Consider the following 22,540-nt stretch of genomic DNA (forward strand, 5'->3'; position numbering starts at 1 on the left):
GAACAGTGGGATGCAGACCCCAAATTCTCATAAAAAGACCATACTTAATGGTCTGACTGAGACTAGAGGAATCCCGGCATTCATGGTCCCCAAACCTTCTGTTGGCCCAGGACAGGAACCATTCCTGAAGACAACTCATCAGACATGGAAGGGACTGGACAATGGGTTGGAGAGAGACGCTGACAAGAGTGAGCTACTTGTATCAGGTGGACACTTGAGACTGTGTTGGCATCTCCTGTCTGGAGGGAGATAGGAGGGTAGAGAGGGTTCGAAACTTGCAAAATCGTCACGAAAGGAGAGACTGAAGGAGGGAGCGGGCTGACTCATTAGGGGGAGAGTAAGTGGGAGTATGGAGTAAGGTGTATATAAGCTTATATGTGACTGACTTGATTTGTAAACTTTCACTTAAAGCACAATAAAAATTATTTTTTAAAAGATAGCATTATACATTAAACACTTAAAACGACTTTGCTTGCTGTTTAGATTTTGTGATAGGAATTCTGTTCATTGTCCTTGTAATTCTCGCTTCTCTAGACGGAGGTGCACTCTTGAGTTCTAATCATTAACATATCATGCAAGCAGCATGAAGGGTGGGTAGGCTGTGGATTCTCCTGATGAGAAGACTAGGAGACCTGGTGGTGCAGGGGTTAAACACTCAGCTGCTAAGCCAGAGTTTGGTGGGTCAAACCCACCCTGTGGCTCCACAGGAGAAAGACCTGATCCTGTATAGATTAAAATTACAACCTGAAAACTCCACGGGGCAGTTCTACTCTGTCATATGGGGTTGCCATGAGTCAGAACTGACTTGTTAGAGGAGGACTGAATTGACTGATCCTGGCCCTGGTGGGTGGTGGTATGGTGGTTGATTTTTAAGTTAATCCTCAATAAAGGAATTCCTTCATAACATTTTTAAGTGTGTAGCTCAAATAATCAAGAATTGCATGTTGGTTTTATTTAAAATAATAGACATACTTCAATAAAAGCGTAACAACAAAAAAAGTCTTCTCAAGGGCCTAGACTGAGAGTCTGTCATGCTGTAACCTGCTGCGAGACTCCATTTTTCTGGGCCTCAGTTTCCTCATTTATAAAAGTTGGACTGATAAAGTCTCAATCTTTCTACAACTGTTTATTATGGTAGCCGCTAGCCACATAAGGGAGCCTTGGTGGCTGTAACCAAAAGGTTGACTGTTCAAATCCACTAACAACTCCTTGGAAACCCTATGGGGCAGTTCCACTCTGTCTAATAGGGTCACTATGAGTTAGAATTGACTTGACAGCGACAGGTTTGGTTTTTGGTTTTTTAGCCACATATAACTACTGAGTGCTCTAAATATGACTAGTCTGACTTGAAGGTGTAAAACACTCACCAGACTTACTGTGAAACAAAGAGTGTAAGGTATTTGAATAGTTATTCAATATTGATTACATAATAAAATATTTTGCACATAATGGGTCAAATAAAATATATTGTTAAAATTAATTTCACCTATTTTTACTTGTTTGTGGACTGTAGACAATTTTGAATTACATATCTGGATACGTGGTGTGTGGATAGAAAAAGGAAGGCGCAAACTTCCTAAATTGTCTAAGCCAAACACCTACAGTATAAGATTTTTTTTAATTTCATGGTTTTATTATTGTTGAACAAAAGCAACAAAAAGGTAAAGTCACCATTCCAACTGGTTTAAATGCAGACGACATATACACCGTGTGGTGCAATGGATTGCTTTTGTGTGGTCTTTCTCACCATGGCCTTGTAACTCCCATTCAAGTGTTTGCATGGAACTGTGCAAATAAGGTAATTGTGGCCCACCAAGAGGGCTGGTCAGTTTTGCCATTCTTCTAGGCTTAAAAGAGAGCCAGTTCCAGAGCAGAGAGAGGATCTCACCACCACCAAGGAAGGAGAACCAGGAGCAGAGCGTGTCTTTTGGACCTGGGATTCCTGTGCTGAGACCCTCCTAGACCCAGGAGACAGACAGAGCTGTAACACCAAAGACGGCGAGAAACAGCAGCAAATAAACGGTAGCAGTAGAGGCAGCAGAACCTGGGGACTGGAAGGAGACCAGCAGGAGATGGCACCGTGGGCTTCCCAGCCCACAGAGCTAGAAAGCTAAGTGCCTTCAGGCAGGAGGCTTGTTGGTGGAATGGGGTGCCTGGGTCACTTATCGGCAGGGCTAAAAGAGCTTTGTAACACTTGCGCAAGCTGGACAGATGGCAAGAGGTCAGAAAGAGGTGTGCTTGTGGGCACTGCTGAGAAGAGACTGTCCACATGGAAAAACTGTATCCTGAGCATTCCTGAACCTGAATTGTAACCTATTACTTCCCTAATAAACCCCATAACTGTGACTGTTGCCTTTGAGTTCTGTGTGGCCATTGCAACCAATTATTGAACCCAGCAGAGAGGTAGAGTGTGCTGTGGGAGGGACAGTTGGCATCAGAATCGGTAAAAATGGCAAAGTTAGGGGGCATGCCTGACCTCTGCCCCATAGGAATCAGCCTTGGGCTGTTCATTCTTCTTCCCCCTTGTGAAGTGAGAGGAGGTCAGACATGACCCCCAAGCCATTTTCGCATACTGTATGAAGGAAAATGGGATTTTGTTAAGGATAAGGTCTTGTTGTTGGTAGGTGTCATAGAGTCGGTCCCGACTCATAGCGACCCTATGTACAACAGAACGAAACACTGCTGAGTCCTGTGCCATCCTCACGATTCTTCCTGTGTTTGAGCCTATTGTTGTAGCCACTGTGTCAATTAATTTTGACGAGGGTCTTCCTCTTTTTCAGTGATGCTCTTCCCATATCAAACATGAAGTCCTTCTCCAGGGAATGATCCCTCCTGATAACAGGTCCAGAGTACATGAGATGAAGTCTCGCCATCCTTGCTTCAATGGAGCACTCTGATCATACTTTCTTCAAGACAGTCTTGTTCATTCTTCTGGCAGCCCACGGTATATATTCAACATCCTTTGCCTACACCATAATTCAAAAGCATCAATTCTTTGGTTTTCCTTATTCATTATCCAGATTTCCCATGTATATGAGGTGATTGAAAATACCATGGCTTGAATCAGGCTCACCTCAGTCGTCAAAGTGACATCTTTGCTTTTCAACACTTCAGAGAGGTCTTTTGCAGCAGATTTGCTCAATGCCGTACATCATTTTGATTCTTTGTTGCCTCTATGGGCGTCGATTGTGGATCCAAGTAGAATGAAATCCTTGACAATTTCAATCTTTTCTCCACTTACCATGATGTTGCTCATTGGTCCAGTTGTGAGGATTTTTGTTTTCTTTATGTTGACATGTTATCCATCCTGAAAGCTATAGTCTTTCATCTTCATCAGTAAGTACTTTACGTCCTCTTCACTTTCAGCAAGAAAGGGTGTTATCTGCATATTACAGGTTGTTAATGAGTCTTCCTCCAATCCCGATGTCACGTTCTCCTTCATATAGTCCAGTTTCTCAGATTGTCTGCTCAGCATACAGGTTGAATAAGTATGGTGAAAGGATACAACCCTGATGCACACCTTTCCTGACTTTAAACCACATAGTATTCCCTTGTTATGTTTGAATGACTGCCTCTTGGTCTATGTACAGGTTCTTCAGGAGCACGATTAAATGTTCTGGAATTCCTACTCATTGCAATCTTATCCAAAATTTGTTATGATTCCCACAGTTGAATGCCTTTGCCTAGGCAATAAAACACAAGTAAACATCTTTCTGGTATTCTCTGCTTTCAGCCAAGATCCATCTGACATCAGCAATGATATCCCTCATTCCATGTCCTCTTCTGAATCTGGCTTGAATTTCTGGACATTCCTTGTCCATGTACCACTGTCACCAGTTTTGAATGATCTTGAGCAAAATTTGACTTGGTTGTGATATTAATGATATTGTTCAATAACTTCTGCATTCTGTTGGGTCACCTTTCTTTGGAATAGACACACGTACAGATCTCTTCCAGTTCGTTGACCAGGTGGCTGCCTTCCAAATTTCTCGGTGTGGAGGAGTGAACACCTCCAGTGCTACATCCATTTGTTGAAACGTCTCAAATGGTATTCTGTTAATTCCTGGAGCCTTGTTTTTCGCTAATGCCTTCAGTGCAGCTTGAGCTTCTTCCTTCAGCACCATCAGTTCTTGATCACATGCCACCTCCTGAAATGTATGAACATCGACCAATTCTTTTCGGTACAGTGACTATATTCCTTCCATCTTCTTTTGATGCTTTGTGTGTCATTCAATATTTTGCCCCTAGAATCCTTCAGTATTTCAACTCAAAGACTGAATTTTTTCTTTACTTCTTTCATCTTGACAAGCACAGAGCGTGTTCTTCCCTTTTGGTTCTCTAACTCCAGGTCTTTGCACATGTCATTATACTTTGTCTTCTCGAGCTGTCCTTTGGAATCTTCTGTTCCGCTCTTTTACTTTATCATTTCTTCCATTCATTTTAACAACTGTACTTTCAAGAGCAAGTTTCAGATTCTCTTCCGACATCTGTTTTGGTATTTCTTTCTTTCCTCTGTCTTTTTAATGACCTTCAGCTTTCTTCATGTGTGATGTTCTTGATGTCATCCCACGACTGTTCTGGTCCTTGGTCATTAGTGTTCAGTGCTTCAAATTTCTTCTTGAGATGGTCTCCAAATTCAGGTGGGATGTACTCAAGGTTATATTTTGGTTCCTGTGGACTTATTTTAACTTTCTTCACCTTCAACTTGAACTTGCATATAAGCAATTGATGGCCTGTTCCATAGTCAGCCCCTAGCTTTGTTCTGACAGATGATACTGAGTTTTCCATTATCTCTCTCCACAGATGTAGTCAATTCGATTCCTGTGTTTTCCATCTGGTGAGGTCCATGTTTATAGTCTCCATTTATGTTGTTGAAAAAAGGTATTTGCAATAAATAAGCTGTTGATCTTGCAAAAGTCTATCATGTGATCTCCAGTGTCATTTCTAACACCAAGGCCATGTTTTCCAAATACAGATCCTTCTTCTTTGTTTCCAACTTCTGCATTCCAATCATCAGTAATTATCAGTGCATCTTCATTGCATGTTTAATCAATTTCAGACTGCAGAAGTTGGTAAAAATCTTTAATTTCTTCTTTTGCATTAGTGCTTGGTGGGTAAATTTGAATAATAGTCATATTAACTGGTCTTTTGTAGGAGTATGTTCGTTATCCTGTCACTGACAGGGTTGTACTTCAGGATAGATCTTGAAATGTTCTTTTTGATGATGAATACAATGCCGTTCCTCTTCAATTTGTCATTCCCGGCATAGTAGACCATATGATTGTCTGATTAAAAATGGCCAATACCCGTTCATTTTAGCTCACTAATTTCTAGGATATGTATCTTTATGCATTCCATTTCATTTTTGATGACTTCCAATTTCCCTAGATTCATACTTTGAACATTTCACATTTCAATTATTAATGGATGTTTGTAGCTGTTTCCTCTCATTTTGAGTCTTGCCACATGAGCAAATGAAGATCCTGAAAGCTTTACTCCACCCTGTCATTAAGGTCAAGTCTACTTTGAGGACACAGCTCTTCCTCAGTCATGTTTTGAGTGCCTGCTAACCTGAGGGGCTCATCTTCCTGTATCAGACAATGTTGCGCTGCTGTTCATAAGGTTTCACTGGCCAATTTTTGCAGAAGTAAACTGCTGGGTCCTTCTTCCTAGTCTGTCTTAGTCTGGAGCTCTGCTGAGTCCTGTTCGCTACAGGCGACCCTGCTGGTGTTTTAAATATTGGCGGCATAGCTTCCAGCATCACAGCAGCACACAAGCCACCACAGTGTGACAAGCTGACAGACACATGGTGGAATAAATACTTGGGTTTTTGTTTTCTTTTTCAACAGTGTTTTCCTAGCTTGTTAGATTGATCTTCGAAACTTCAGTACTCTCAAGGATACTTACTAGGGCTGAAGAACATAGCCCCAAAGTGCCTGCCCCTACTTCACATCCAGACATGACGTTTCTTTGAAATCTCTTGTTTTAGCTTAAAAAAAAAAAAATCCATGTAAATTTTGCATTCTACTTTAAAATAACTTTCTGTTTAAAAATTTTTTTTCTTTAAAGGTTTAAATTATGATCAGGTAATACTGACACTCTAGAAAGTTCTCCCACATGTTTATTCTGTGGCTTTCTGTACCTTGTGGCACACTAATATTCTCATAGTTGTGTTTCAAAGTTTGTCGCCAGTGAGAATAACATGGCAGTGTGTTTGCATGTAAATTGGAGGGTAATAGTGTCTATTTTACTGTATCACAGATAGGATGTAATGAAGTATAATGCAGGTAAGTCATTTAATACAAAATAAATGTTTATTAGAAATAAGCTGTAGCTGTTATTCTCATTGAGAAACCCTGGTGGCACAGCGGTTAAGAGCTTGGCTGCTAACCAAAAGATCGGCAGGTCAAATCCACCAGGCCCTCCTTGACATCCCTGTGGGGCAGTTCTACTTTGTCCCATAGGGTCACTATGAATCAGAATCAACTCAACAGCAAGGGGTTTGGTTTGGTTTTTATTATTCTCATTAGGTGTATTTCATATACAGTGAAGGTTAGGAACTAAAGGATTTTCTTCTTATACTTAGAAAATAATGTATTAGGGAAGCATACTTTAAGTTACAACATTGCATAAAGACTGTTATATATAGCATACTCATTTTATTACAGTAGTATTAATATTTATGCAGATGTTAGTAGAAGGCCTTGTGCTATAATTGAAAAAATTCCAGATGCGAATTAAGCAAATCTGTAGTCCAGGACCTGCTACTTCGCTGACATGCAGGTGGTGGCTGCCCTCGAGGAGAGTCGGCTGGAAATCCAATCCTGGCCTTCTGCTTGGAAGGAGAGGGTTCTAACAGTGAATCCCCGCTGCCCTAAAGATATTCAGCACTATCAGCAAAAAGATCAAAGCCATAAGATTACTATAACAAAACCCTGTAGGCTAGTAGGGTTATTGCCTGGCTGGGTTTCCTGAGTCCTGAGGCAGAGGATCAGTGAGCTTGGGGAAATCTTCTGACATCTCCCAGCCATGGTTTCCTCATCAGGTAAGGAGGAGGTTGGACCAGTGGTTGCTGAGGCCTCTTTCATTCCTGAGCACTGAACTTGTAAGTGAGACTACCTGGCTTCAAATTCCATTTCCAGTTACTATTAGCCAGATGAGCTTGGGCAAATACAGTGAAACCTGTGAGAGCCAGAATTCAACAGGACTGCCTTGTTTTTCCAGGTCTTGAAAGTTTTCTGCCTTTAACAGGGTTAAAAGTCTTACCACTTTTCTATTGCTTTTTTAGTGGGAAATATCGAAGTTTTCCTTCTCAGACAGATTTTCACCTGACACAGGTTCCGGCTTTCTCAGGTTTGACTTGTTCCTTCATCTGAAATGAGGATGGTACAAAAGTCACATGTGATGACACTGAAAGTTCAAAGCTTGACACTTAGTACTCGGTGTTGTTTACCCCTAAAAATTCTAGGATTCTAACACAAATTAGTTCGCTTACGAAGTCATTCTAGGATTCTAACACAAACTAGTTCGCTTACGAAGTCACTTTATTTCTGTTACCCTTTTCCAAAATGAATTTTATTTTACAAACAGAGAACTCCAGAGTGAAGTGGCCTGTAAGTCCACAGCTCCTGGAGGAGAGGAGGGTCTCTGCAAAAAGGGCCATTACCGCCGACACTCTCCCCCTGGGAGATTTTTTTTTTTTGGTGTGAAATCTATGTGTAATGTTTGCCATTGAACATTTTTTCTTCCTACAGTTCAGCAACAATTCCGTTGATAAGAGGAGACAGGAGGTTTTATTTAAAATAGGGATAAATTCACACTAAAATGTAAATAGCTAATTTCCTTTGAGCCGATCTTGACATGCGGGGGGAGGTGGGGAGTGGAATGCCTGAAGGGGTGGGTTGGGAGTGAGGAGAGATGGCAGAGAGAGGGTGGAGAGATCCAAAGCCAAACTGACTGCAGAGCCGACCCGCCCTAGCTCAAAGCCTTGGGAGGAGTTGGTTAGCTTTCAACCTTCTCATCTTGTTAGGAAACCACACCCTATTTTGGGAACAGGATCTCAGCATGCCGCTTGTGGGACAGGTAGAGCTGACACAGGTACCTTGTGGCCCACACCTAGCAGCCCCAGTGGGAGAAGCTGGCCTTCCCAGTTCAGTGAAGGGGTGCATACTCAGCCCAGCGGGTGAGGCGTTGAACAGAGACTGTGAAATCAGCCGTGAGCTGATTTCCACCTTGGGACTCCAGAGTGGTGCTAAACTTGTAGGCCAAGTTGTCGTTAGGATTCTGGGGTGGAGTCGGGTTTTTGTTTTGGTTTTTTTTGTGTTTGTCTTGTTTATTTTAGGCTCATGGCAGCCTTACAGAGCATCTAGTTATCCAGTTCAGTGCAATGTAGAAAGCCCCTGGGTGCTACAAATGGTTAACACACTTGGCTGTTAGCTGAAAGGTTGGGAGTCAACCCAGAGGGCCTCGGAAGAAAGGCCTGGTGATCTACTTCCGAAAAATCTGCCATTAAAACCGTATGGAGCACAGTTCTACTCTGACACACGTGTCGCCATGAGTTAGAGTCTCTGGAGGGCAGCTGGTGAGAAAGCCGGTGGCTTCTTTTTGATGGAAGCCTGAGCTGTGGTTAAGACTTCCCCCTCGCTGCTGTAGGAGCATGGCGGCTTCTTTTCCAGTTTAGGAATGACTATGTCATGCTGCTTTTAGCCTGGCCAGGCAGGGAGCCTCACCAGAAAAGTAGTGGGCAGTCATGGGTATGAGCTGAATCCACACCTCTCGCATCCCTCTCCACTACTTAGGATCCTGTGGAGTAGGTCCAGAGTCCTGGTATCAGGCAGGAACGAAGATACTTTCTTGTCCCAGCAGAGGGCGGCGACAAACCAAAAAACCCATTGCCTTCGAGGTGATTCCAACTCAAGGACCCTACAGCACAGAGTAGAACTTCGCCGTAGGGTTTCCAAGGAGCCGCTGGTAGATTCATATTGCCCACCTTTTGGTTAGCAGTCGAGCCCTTAACCACTGCTCCACCAGGGCTCCAAATATAATAAAAAACCAAAAACCAAGCCTGCTTCCGTCAAGTTGATTCCAACCCATAGCCACCCTGTAGGAGAAAGTAGAACTATCTGACAGTTTCCAAGGAGCACCTGGTGGATTCAAACCGCCGACCTTTTGGTTAGCAGTGGTAGCACTTAACCACTACACCACCAGGGTTTCCCCAAGCATAACAGCTCCTTTAATATAATAGCACCAGGAAAGAAAGTCTACTTATTAGTTTACTTTCTTTAAAATAACAAATTGGGATAAATACCATAATAAAAACATATGCAGACCCTTCCTGACAGCTTCCTCTGGTGCAGCGGTTGGTGAAGCACCTGCCTCTGTCTCTTTCAGGGCGCTTCCTAAGTTGTCTGGAGTTGTCCTAGCTTCATGGTGAGATTAAAACACTAAGTTGTTTCTTAAATGCATCTGGGCTCTGTGTGCCCTCCTTACACCACTGTACCAAGGTGCATGGTTTGGGAACATCTGTATAAACTTGTGTTGACTACTTGATATTTGTTTTGATAATATTTTCGTCAAATTATTTTTTCGACACACACGGAGTTTGGTGCTCCATTAAGCCTAGCGCCCTTCACGTGCTGCCTGGGCTGACCCAGAAAGTAGGGTTCAGTGCTCTTGCCTCTGGAGGCTCGGATGGGGAGCCAAGTGTAGATTCTGTGAGCATCCCTCTCCAGAGCTGGGCACACTTCCTAAAGGTGTCATCCCGATGAAAACCCAGCTCCCTGACTGGAACAGGCAGTCCTGGAAAAAGAAATCCTTCAAAGATCTTAATGATGGGAAAACATTTTTGTAACAAAGAAAAGACAAGCCCCTACAAGAAGGCAAGTCTGGAAAAGATTGCAGGATGGGTGTATTTTGCGTTTGAAATTTCATCTACTTCGATCTTCAGAGCCAAAGGGAACCCCGCCAGCACAGCAGGATTTCTCTGGTGTCTGCTGCTCCCCAGAGGCCCTCACCCCTTTGGTGGGCCTCGTGCCAGCTGGTATCAGCATTCCAGCAAATCCCAAAGTCTGGTTTGCAGAAGCATGGTTTTTAAGGGCAGGGGGCGGGGGTGGAGGAAGAAGAATTGGAATTAGCATATTAGGGGTGCGTGGGGTACTGTTGTTGGAGCCAGCATGGGTGGGGCTGGCTGGAGCCACAGTCAGGTTGAGCTCAAGGGGTAATGAAGCAGGCCACCATGGATGTGAGCAGGGCTGGGGCAGGGCCCATTGGAGCCTCCGAAGGCCTGTCAGGCTCTGTCTTGAGGACATTTAGATATTCTTGATCACCCACAATTCTAAGATTAGGGAAAGTGGAAAGTTGCAGACATGATTATGGACACTGTGCTCTTGGGTCCAGAGTTTGGCCACGCCGCCTCACTATCTTTCCACAGGAAGGACCAAGCTCCTGTATGGCCATCTCCTGAGGTCTACAGGCCATAACCAAAACCAAACCAGTTGCCCTTGAGTCAACCCTGACTCGTGGCCACCCCATGTGTGTCAGAGTTGAACTGTAGGGTTTTCAATGGCTGATTTCTCAGAAGTAGATCACCAGGCCTTTCTTCTAAGGCACCTCTGGGTGGGTTGTAACTGCCAACCTTATGGTTAGTAGTTGACCACGTAATCATTTGGGCTACCCAGGGATAACCCCACCAGCTATAGAACTTCTAGCAAACCTCTTATCACTTGAGTCTATTCTGATTTCTTTTTTTTTTTGCGGTGGGGGGAGTGGGGATGAAAAATGTCAACAGCAGAATGAAATGACATCCACTTAGCCTTCTCTTTCCCTCCTTTTTCATGGGTCCTGGCTCTTTTCTCTTTCATACGGCATTCTTAGAGACTTAGACCACATGGAGTCCAGTCTGAGGTTGCAGAGCTGGGAGTATGTTTTCATAATAAAAAGCAGACTTATATACCCTTGATTCTTTTTCCAATGTCTATCCTCCACCAAAAAAAAAAAAGACAAGCCCGCTTACAAAAGAATATAAAGCTGATGAAAATCAAACAGTAACCACATGACTCATTTAGTCTTCTTTTTTTTTTTTTTTCCAAATTGAATATGTTTCCTGAGTCTACCAATGATACGTTATTGGGAGATTTGTAAGGGTTATCCATTAGCTCCTGCCATTAAGGTTACTGGTTTCTTACAGGACAAGACACATGCACCAAGATCCTGGGTGGCACAAGCAGTTTGCACTGGACTACTAACCTAAAGGTTAGCAGTTCTAACCCACCCAGTGGTGCCTCAGAAGAAAGGCCTGGCAATCTGTTTCCATAAAGATTACAGCCGAAAAACCTCTATGGAGCAGTTGTACTCTGTAACACATGGGGTCACCATGAATCAGAATTGACTTGATGGCAATGGGGTATGCTTTAGTTCTTGCCATCAAGATTAGTGGTTTCTGTTGAAATAAGACACATGCAAACATACATACACACAAACACACACAGACTGGTGCACATACACATAAAATAATTAGGAAATAATACACCACTTTTAAGTATTAAATTGTGTCCCACAGGCAATATATATTGGTTATAGATTTTCAGAGAAGGGAGCAAACCATATTGATTAAAGGGTGAAACCAGCGGAACTGGAGCTTGAGGGATGGGTAAATATGAATTGGGGAGTGTCTTAGTTATCTAGTGCTGCTATAACAGAAATACCATAAATGAATGGCTTTAATAAACGGAAACTTTTTCTGTCACAGTCTAGAAGGCTACAAGTCCAAATTCAGGGTGTCAGCTCCAGGGAAAGAATTTCTGTCTCTGTGGGCTCTGGAGGAAGGTCCTTGTCACCAATATTCCCTTGATCTATTCTCAGTGTGGGACCCCAGGTCCAAAGGACAAGCACTCCTGGCTCTTGTTTCATGGTGGTATGAGGTCCCCATGTCTCTTTGCTTGCTTCTTTCTTTTGTATCTCAAAAGAGATTGATTTAAGACACAACTTAATCTTGTAGATTGAGTCCTGCCTCGTTAATGTAACTGCTAACTGTCACTAGTCCCACCTCCATTAACATCATAGAGGTAGGATTTACAACCCATGGGAAAATCACATCAGATGGCAAAATGGTGGACAATCACACAATTCTGAGAATCATGGCCTAGCCAAGTGGACACCCATTTAATCCATAACAAGGAGTTATTGTTGTTGTTAGCTGCTGATGAGTTGACCCCGATTCTTGGTGGTCCCATGCACAATGGAACAAAACACTGCCCAATTCTATACCATCCCCATGATTGGTAGTAGATCAGACTGCTGTGATATACATAGAGTTCTTACCGACTGATTTTTGGAAGTAGATCACCAGGCTTTTCTTCCTAGTTCAGTCCATTTCAGTCTGAAAGCCCCACTGAAACCTGTTCTGCATCCTGGCAACTCACAAGCCTCCACTGACAGATGGGTGGTTGCTGTGCGTGAGGTGCATTGGTCAGGAATTGAACCCAGGTCTCCCGTATAGAAGGTGAGAATTCTACCACTAGAGCAAAAGGGTGAAAAGCTGAGCTACGTCATAGAGATAGATTGTACAGAAGCGCTCTGATTGGGTGGAAACGCGGTGCTTTTCGTTACAACTAACATCTGGCTCAAATAGTAAGAACAGAAATGATTTTTTACGTTACGACTGTTTTGGTATGGAGCCCGACCAATCAGGATGGGCCTGGCCGTAGTGGCGAGGAGGGTCCTGGGGACCTCTCCCGTGCCCAGCTTTTACCCTTGGGTGGCTGAATCAGGGACGGTCTAGCAAATTCCTGGAGAAGGTTGAGGGTGGGCTAATAGGCACTCAGGGAGCTCAGGACAGCAGCTGTTAACAAAGCAGAACAGAAAAATTCCAATATGTTACCAACAAGTGTATACCCACTGAATATGAGTCCTGAACAAGTCCACGAGACCCAAAGTACAGCCTTGAGTATATCCCACCTGAATTTACAGATCAAGAATAGATATGACACATTGGACAGTAATGACCGAACATTAGATGAGCTGTGGTATGCCTTCAAGGACATCATGTATGAAGAAAGCAAAAGGTCATTAAAAAGACAGAAAAGATCAAAATGGATGTCAGAAGAGGCTCTGAAACTTGCTTTTGAATGTAGAATAGCTAAAGCGAATGGAAGAAATGATGAAGTAAAAGAACTGAACAGAAGATTTCAAAGGACAGCTTGAGAAGACAACATAAAGTATTAGAATGAAATGTGCAAAGGTCTGGAGTTAGAAAACCAAAGGGAAGAACGCAATTGGCATTTCTCAAGTTGAAAGAACTGAAGAAAAATTCAAACCTTAAGGATTCTATGGGCAATAAAATATTGAGCCCAGAAAGCATCAAAAGAAGATAGAAGGAATACACAGAGTCACTGTACCAAAAAGAATGGGTCAGCATTCAGCCATTTCAGGAGGTTGCATAAAATACTGATGATATTAAAGGAAGAAGTCCAAGTTGCACTGAATGCGTTGGTGAAAAACAAGTCTTCAGGAACTGACAGAATACCAATTGAGATGTTTCAACAAGCAGTTGCTGGAAGTGCTCAAGAAACTTGAGCCAGAAATTTGGAAAACAGCTGTCTGGCCAACTGACAGGAAGAGGTCCATATTTGTGCCCATTCCAAAGAAAGATAATCCAACAGAACGTGAAAATTATTGAACTGCATCATTAATATCACAGGCAAGTAAAGTGTTGCTGAAGATCATTCAAAAGCAATTGCAGCAGAACATCGACAGGGAACTGCCAGAAATGACCGGAAATGAGGGATATCATTGCTGGTGTCAGGTGGGTCTTAGTTGAAAGCAGAGAATTCCAGAAAGATGTTTACTTGTGTTTTATTGCCTAGGCAAAGGCATTCAACTGTGGGAATCATAACAAATTTTGGATAAGATTGCAATGAGTGGGAATTCCGGAACATTTAATCGTGCTCCTGAAGAACCTGTACATAGCCTAAGAGGCAGTCATTCAGACCAAACAAGGGAATACTATGTGGTTTAAAGTCAGGAAAGGTATGCATCAGGGTTGTATCCTTTCGCCATACTTATTCAATCTATATGCTGAGCAGACAATCTGAGAAACTGGACTATATGAAGGAGAACGTGACATCGGGATTGGAGGAAGACTCATTAACAACCTGTAATATGCAGATAACACCCTTTCTTGCTAAAACTGAAGAGGACTTAAAGTACTAACTGATGAAGATGAAAGACTACAGCCTTCAGGATAGATTACATGTCAACATAAAGAAAACAAAGATCCTCACAACTGGACCAATGAGCAACATCATGGTAAGTGGAGAAAAGATTGAAATTGTCAAGGATTTCATTCTACTTGGATCCACAATCGACGCCCATAGAAGCAACAAAGAATCAAAATGATGTACGGCATTGAGCAAATCTGCTGCAAAAGACCTCTTTAAAGTGAAGCTGGACTATATGAAGAAGAACGTGGCATCAGGATTGGAGGAAGACTCATTAACAACCTGTGATATGCAAATGACACAACTTTGCTTGCTGGAAGTGAAGAGGACTTCAAGCACTTACTGATGAAGATCAAAGACCACAGCCTTCAGTATGGATTATACCTCAACATAAAGAAAACAGAAATCCTTACAACTAGACTAATAAGCAACATCATGATAAACAGAAAAGATTGAAGTTACTAAGGATTTCATTTTACTTGGATCTACAATCAACACCCATGGAAGCCGTAGTCAGGAAATCAAACTTGTTGCTTTGGACAAATCTGCTGCAAAAGACCTCTTTAAAGCGTTAAAAAGCAAAGATGTCACTAGGGTGTGCCCTGACCCAAGCCACGTATTTTCAATTGCCTTATATGCATGGGAAAGCTGGACAATGAATAAGGAAGACCAAAGAAGAATTGATGTATTTGAATTATGGTGTTGTCGAAGAATATTGAATATACCGCAGACAGCCAAAAGAATGAACAAACCTGCCTTGGAAGAAATACAGCCAGAAGGCGCCTTAGAAGCGAGAATGGTGAGACTTTTATCTCCCTTCCTTTGGACATATCATCAGGAGGGACCAGTCCCTGGGGAAGGATATCATTCTTGGTAAAATAACAGGTCAGTGAAAAGGGGAAAGACTCTCAACGAGATGAATTGACACAGTGGCTGCAACAACAGGCTCAAAGAGAGCAATGATTGTGAGGATGGTGCAGGACCGGGTAGTGTTTCGTTCTGTTGTACGTAGGGTCACTATGAGTCAGAACCGACTCAAGGGCACTTTACTACCACCACATCAAGACTTCTTTAGTGTTGGGAATTATCTGGCATTATTTTAAAGAGAAGGTGGTAAAATTTTCCGTTTCTTCTTGATGAGTTGATTTTAAAAGTTTGTGAGGATTATAGCCATTTTATATTTCTTTTTTCTTTTTTTTAAGATAATTTTTATTGTGCTTTAAGTGAAAGTTTACAAATCAAGTCAGTCTCTCACACAAAAACTTATATATACCTTACTACATACTCCCAATTACTCTCCCCCCAATGAGAAGCCCCATTTTATATTTCTTTAAAAATAAAATCATATTTATTTGTGGACTACACTGTAAGTTTTGTCTTACTTGCGATTGGTAGTCATTTAGGGCAGGGAGAAGGGGAAGAGTCGGCCTGTGTGTGTGACTCAGGCTCAGTATGAGGCTCTGCTAGAATTGCGGCTGCCAGACAGATGCTGAAAACTATAGTCAATGCCGCTGCCACCTGCAAGCTGTTGCCCACTCTGTACCTGTTTATGTGGGGAGGCATATGCTGCTTCGCCTTCTGAAGAGGCCAGCCATTGGGAGACATGGCTCTGGTTTTCGGTGGCCTTGAGATCTGCTCAGACTGGGTTTGAGGGTGTGAGCACCCACAATGGGATGCTTGAATGTTTGCAGAAGACCTGACTCAGCCCAGCAGGATTCTAGGAGGGAGAATTTCATTGTTTCATTTAGTATTCAGTTTTCTGGATAAAATTGTTCCTGTGTTTTGGTCAAATATGCCTCGTCTGTGACTTTTTTTTTTATAATTGTGCTTTAGGTGAAAGTTTACAGCACAAGTTAATTTCTCATTCAAAAATCTATACACATATTGTTTTGTGACATTGGCTGCAATCCCCACGATGTGACAGCACCCACCCTTCCACCCCAGGTTCCCTGTGTCCATTCTGTCTGTAACTCTTAAACCAAAAATAAGCCAAACACAATGTCATTGAGTCGATTCCGACTCATGGCGACCCTGTGTGTTACAGAGAACTGCCCTATAGGGTTTTCTTGGTTGTAATCTTTAGAAAAGCAGATCGCTGGGACTTTCTTCTGCAGCACAGCTGGGTGGGTTTGAACTACTAACCTTTAGGTTAGCAGTTGAGGACAAACCATTTATACCAACCAGGGATCTTCTGTGACTCTTACCTAGACCCAAACACAGACAGACCTGGTCACTTTGGGAAGGAAAAGCTTTGGACAGCCTTCAGATTTACAAATCTTGACATAATTGGCTCAGCATTGCTTAGAAGTCTCCCCATTAACCCAATGCTGTTGAGTCAATTCCAACTCATAGCAACCCTGTAGGACAGAGTAGAACTGCCCCATAGGGTTTCCAAGGCTGTAAATTTTTACTGAAGCAGACTGCTGTATCTTTCTCCCACGGAGCAGCTGGTGGGTTGGAACCACTGACCTTTTGGTAAGCAGCCAAGCTTTTTAACCACTGTGCCACCAGGGCTCCTCCAAGAAACCTCCATGCAGATCAAAAGGGGAGTCGACCTCATCTCTCTCGTAGCTGTCTAGTTGTGGCTGAGTCCACGATTAATCCAAGCTAGGACACAGAGAAAGCCTGTCAAGTTTATGACCTGACTCGAAGGTTAGCCCCTCACCCTCACCTCCAATCCCACTGCCTGACAGTGAGGAGAGAGAGTGCATTGTGATTGGACAGAGATCCCCTTCATCTGTCCCCATTGACTTCCACTTAACTCTAGTCTCTCTTCCAAAAATACAAATTTTTCCCTTTCCTAATGAAGCGGTATCCTTGGTAGCCTCCACACCTTGTCATGACTTCTTCGATGATTTTCAATAGCAAAGTGGAGTTCTTTGGCTGTTTCTCCTCCTGTCTCTCCTCAGGCATTCCTGTGTTCCTCAAGAATTTATCACTTACATAGGCACGTGGGGAAAACAGGCCATGTTGTCAAATGGAGAAATTCACCTGGAAAATGACAAGAATACTTGGCTCACATATTGAATGCAAAGTTTCCAAAGAAAAGACTTAAGTAGATCTGTAAATTTGTGTGTGTGTTGGGGGGGGGGTCTTCAGTTTTAAGAAATTAGACAGTTCTCAGAGGGAAGGCACTGCTTAAGAGGATCTGATCTGGGATCTTATTATTCTGGTAGGAGAGAATGAAGGTGATTGTCCTACCACAGTCAATTCTGAATCAGGGCGACCCCATGTGTGTCAGAGTAGGACTGTGCTCCATAGGGTGCTCAGTGGCTGGTTTTCAGAAGTAGATCTCTAGACCTTTCTTCTGAGACACCTGTGGGTGGACTTAAGGTTAGCAGCTGAGCTCCTTAACCTTTTGCACCACCCAGGGACTCCAGCGAGCCTACAGTTTTTCAGCTCTATAAGCAGCATCTCTGATAAATAGTCATGCCTATATTAAGATATGTGTCTGTGGTGGTAGGGAATGAGACTGGGACCAGAAAGGAGGCAGGCATTCCAATAAAAGTGACTAAAGTCTAAAGAAAGGAAAGACAGTACCCATATGGCTGAGTGAGGGTAGATTTTGACCAGATCTCAGAGTTCAGAGGAGTGGTGGGGAGTGAGGAGGGGAGACAATAAATCCCAGTTTGACTCATGTGTCTTGAGCATAATCTGTTCATTTGAAGAGTAGGGGAAAACACAATCTTTAGTTCCATGTGCTCTCTTGTAGAGCTGAAATGCTTGCTGTGGGGTTCCACAAAGAAAGCCTGACCAAGGCTCAGAATATCCCAAATTCGGGTTGGAAACTCTCTAAGTCAGCACGTCTGACCCTTCTACTCTTTGATTCTGAAAATGTGCTTTTACCCTCATTAGGACAAGATTTGGGGGGAGGTTTTCTGACAAAAAGGAGCCCAGGTGGCACAGTGGTTAAGAACTCTCCTGCTAACCAAAAAGGTCAGGAGTTTGAACTCATCAGCTGCTCTGCAAGAGAAAAGTGTGGCAGTCTGGTTCTGTAGAGATTACAGCCTTGGAAATCCTATGAGGTGGTTCTACTCTGTCCTATAGGGTAGCTATGAACCAGAATTGACTTGATGGCAATGAGTCTTTTTTTTTCCTTACAAAGTTGAAAGCTTCTAAAGACCATTTTAATTTTATGTAAAATGTGGAAAATTGGCTTTTACAAGGATAATTTTCAGTTCTGTAAAAATCACTGGTAAAAAGTATGCTTCCTTTATATATGGCTTATGTTTGCTATGACTATTTCACGTAATTATTATTATTCTTTCAAAACAGTGTCATAACCCCACATATTAGGTCATAAAACAAATCTTTGCAGAATCCAAAACATCGAAATATTACAAAGCATCTTCTCAGACCACAAGGCCATAAAAGTGGAAATCAATAACAGAAAAATTAGGGAAAAGAAATCAAATACTTGGAAACTGAACAATACTCTCCTGAAAAAAGACTGGGTTATAGAAGACATTAAGGAGGGAATAAGGAAATTCATAGAATGCACTGAGAATGAAAATACTTCCTATCAAAACCCCTGGGACACAACTAGAGGAATCCCGGCGGCCATGGTCCCCAGACCTTCTGTTGGCACAGGACAGGAACCATCCCCGAAGACAACTCATCAGACATGAAAGGGACTGGTCAGCGGGTGGGAGAGAGACGCTGATGAAGGGTGAGCCAATTATATCAGGTGGACACTTGAGATTGTGTTGGCAACTCTTGTCTGGAGGGGGGATGGGAGGATAGAGAGAGAGGGAAGCTGGCAAAATTGTCACCAAAGGAGAGACTGAAAGGGCTGACTCAAGAGGGAGAGAGCAAGTGGGAGTATGGAGTAAGATGTATCTAAACTTATATATGACAGACTAATTGGATTTGTAAACGTTCACTTGAAGCTTAATAGAAGTTAATAAAAAGCAAAAAAAAAAAACCTCTGGGACACAGCAAAAGCAGTGCTCAGAGGCCAATTTATATCGATAAATGCACACATACAAAAAGAAGAAAGAGCCAAAATCAGAGAACTGTCCCTACAACTTGAACAAAAAGAAAGTGAGCAACAAAAGAATCCATCAGGCACCAGAAGAAAACAAATAATAAAAATTAGAGCTGAACTAAATGAATTGGAGAACAGAAAAACAATTGAAAGAATTAACAAAGCCAAAAGCTGGTTCTTTGAAAAATTAACGGAATTGATAAACCATTGGCCAGACTGACTAAAGCAATACAGGAAAGGAAACAAATAACCCAAATAAGAAACGAGAAGGGCCACATCACAACAGACCCAACTGAAATTAAAAGAATCATATCAGATTATTATGAAAAATTGTACTCTAACAAATTTGAAAACCTAGAAGAAATGGATGAATTCCTGGAAAAACACTACCTACCTAAACTAACACAATCAGAAGTAGAACAACTAAATAGACCCATAACAAAAAAAGAGATTGAAACGGTAATCAAAAAACTCCCAACAAAAAAAAACCCTGGCCCGGATGGCTATACTGCAGAGTTCTACCAAACTTTCAGAGAAGAGTTAACACCACTACTACTAAAGGTATTTCAAAGCATAGAAAATGACAGAATACTACCTAACTCCTTCTACGAAGCCACCATCTCCCCGATACCAAAAGCAGGCAAAGACATCACAAAAAAAGAAAATTACAGACCTATATCCCTCATGAACATAGATGCAAAAATCCTCAACAAAATTCTAGCCAATAGAATTCAGCAACATATCAAAAAAATAATTCACCATGACCAAGTGGGATGTATACCAGGTATGCAAGGCTGGTTTAATATTAGAAAAACCATTAATGGAATCCACCATATAAATAAAACAAAAGACAAAAACTGCATGATCTTATCAATTGATGCAGAAAAGGCATTTGACAAAGTCCAACACCCATTTATGATAAAAACTCTCACCAAAATAGGCATTGAACAAAATAGGAATCTCAACATAATAAAGGGCCAACATCACTCTAAATGGAGAGAGCCTGAAAGCATTTCCCTTGAGAACGGGAACCAGACAAGGATGCCCTTTATCACCGCTCTTATTCAACGTTGTGCTAGAAGTCCTAGCCAGAGCAATTAGGCTAGACAAAGAAATAAAGGGCATCCGGATTGTCAAGGAGGAAGTAAAATTATCTCTATTTGCAGATGACATGATCTTATACACAGAAAACCCTAAGGAATCTCCCAGAAAACTACTGAAACTAATAGAAGAGTTTGGCAGTCTCAGGTTATAAGATAAACATACTAAAATCACTTGGATTCCTCTACATCAATGAAAAGAACATCGAAGAGGAAATAACCAAATCAATACCATTCACAGTAGCCCCCAAGAAGATAAAATACTTAGGAATAAATCTTACCAAAGATGTAAAAGACCTATACAAAGAAAACTACAAAGCACTACTACAAGAAATTAAAAAGAACATACTTAAGTGGAAAAACATACCTTGCTCATGGATGGGAAGACTTAACATAGTAAAAATGTCTATTCTACCAAAAGCCATCTATACATACAATGCACTTCCGATCCAAATTCCAATGTCATTTTTTAATGTGATAGAGAAACAAATCACCAACTTCATATGGAAGGGAAAGAAGCCTCAGATAAGCAAAGCATTACTGAAAAAGAAGAAGAAAGTGGGAGACCTCACTCTACCTGATTTCAGAACCTGTTATACAGCCACAGTAGTCAAAACAGCCTGGTACTGGTACAACAACAAACACGTAGACCAATGGAACAGAATTGAGAACCCAGATATAAATCCATCCACATATGAGCAGCTGATATTTGACAAAGGCCCAATGTCAGTTAATTGGGGAAAAGATAGTCTTTTTAACAAATGGTGCTGGCATAACTGGATATCCATTTGCCAAAAAATGAAACAGGACCCATACCTCACACCATGCACAAAAACTAACTCCAAGTGGATCAAAGACCTAAACATAAAGACTAAAACGATAAAGATCATGGAAGAAAAAATAGGGACAACCTTAGGAGCCCTAATACAAGGCATAAACAGAATACAAAACATTACCAAAAATGACGAAGAGAAACCCGATAACTGGGAGCTCCTAAAAATCAAACACCTATGCTCATCTAAAGACTTCACCAAAAGAGTAAAACGACCACCTACAGACTGGGAAAGAATTTTCAGCTATGACATCTCCGACCAGCGCCTGATCTCTAAAATCTATATGATTCTGTCAAAACTCAACCACAAAAAGACAAACAACCCAATCAAGAAGTGGGCAAAGGATATGAACACACACTTCACTAAAGAAGATATTCAGGCAGCTAACAGATACATGAGAAAATGCTCTCGATCATTAGCCATTAGAGAAATGCAAATTAAAACTACGATGAGATTCCATCTCACACCAACAAGGGTGGCATTAATCCAAAAAACACAAAATAATAAATGTTGGAGAGGCTGCGGAGAGATTGGAACTCTTATACACTGCTGGTGGGAATGTAAAATGGTACAACCACTTTGGAAATCTATCTGGCGTTATCTTAAACATTTAGAAATAGAACTACCATACAACCCAGAAATCCCACTCCTCGGAATATACCCTAGAGATACAAGAGCCTTCACACAAACAGATATATGCACACCCATGTTTATTGCAGCTCTGTTTACAATAGCAAAAAGCTGGAAGCAACCAAGGTGTCCATCAACGGATGAATGGTTAAATAAATTGTGGTATATTCACACAATGGAATACTACGCATCGATAAAGAACAGTGACAAATCTGTGAAACATTTCATAACATCGAGGAACCTGGAAAGCATTATGCTGAGCGAAATGAGTCAGAGGCAAAAGGACAAATATTGTATAAGACCACTATTATAAGATCTTGAGAAATAGTATAAACTGAGAAGAACACATACTTTTGTGGTTACGAGTGGGGGAGGGAGGGAGGGTGGGAGAGGGTTTTTTACTGATTAGTTAGTAGATAAGAACTACTTCAGGTGAAGGGAAGGACAATACTCAATACATGGAAGGTCAGCTCAATTGGACTGGACCAAAAGCAAAGAAGTTTCCGGGATAAACTGAATGCTTCAAAGGTTAGCGGAGCAAGGGCGGGGGTTTGGGGACCATGGTTTAAGGGGACTTCTAAGTCAACTGGCAAAATAATTCTATTATGAAAACATTCTGCATCCTACTTTGAAATGTGGCGTCTGGGGTCTTAAATGCTAACAAGCGGCCATCTAAGATGTATCAATTGGTCTCAACCCACCTGGATCAAAGGAGAATGAAGAACACCAAGGTCACACGATAACTAAGAGCCCAAGAGACAGAAAGGGCCACAT

The sequence above is a fragment of the Elephas maximus genome, chromosome 1 (assembly GCF_024166365.1).
Source record: "Elephas maximus indicus isolate mEleMax1 chromosome 1, mEleMax1 primary haplotype, whole genome shotgun sequence".
Taxonomy (NCBI): domain Eukaryota; kingdom Metazoa; phylum Chordata; class Mammalia; order Proboscidea; family Elephantidae; genus Elephas; species Elephas maximus.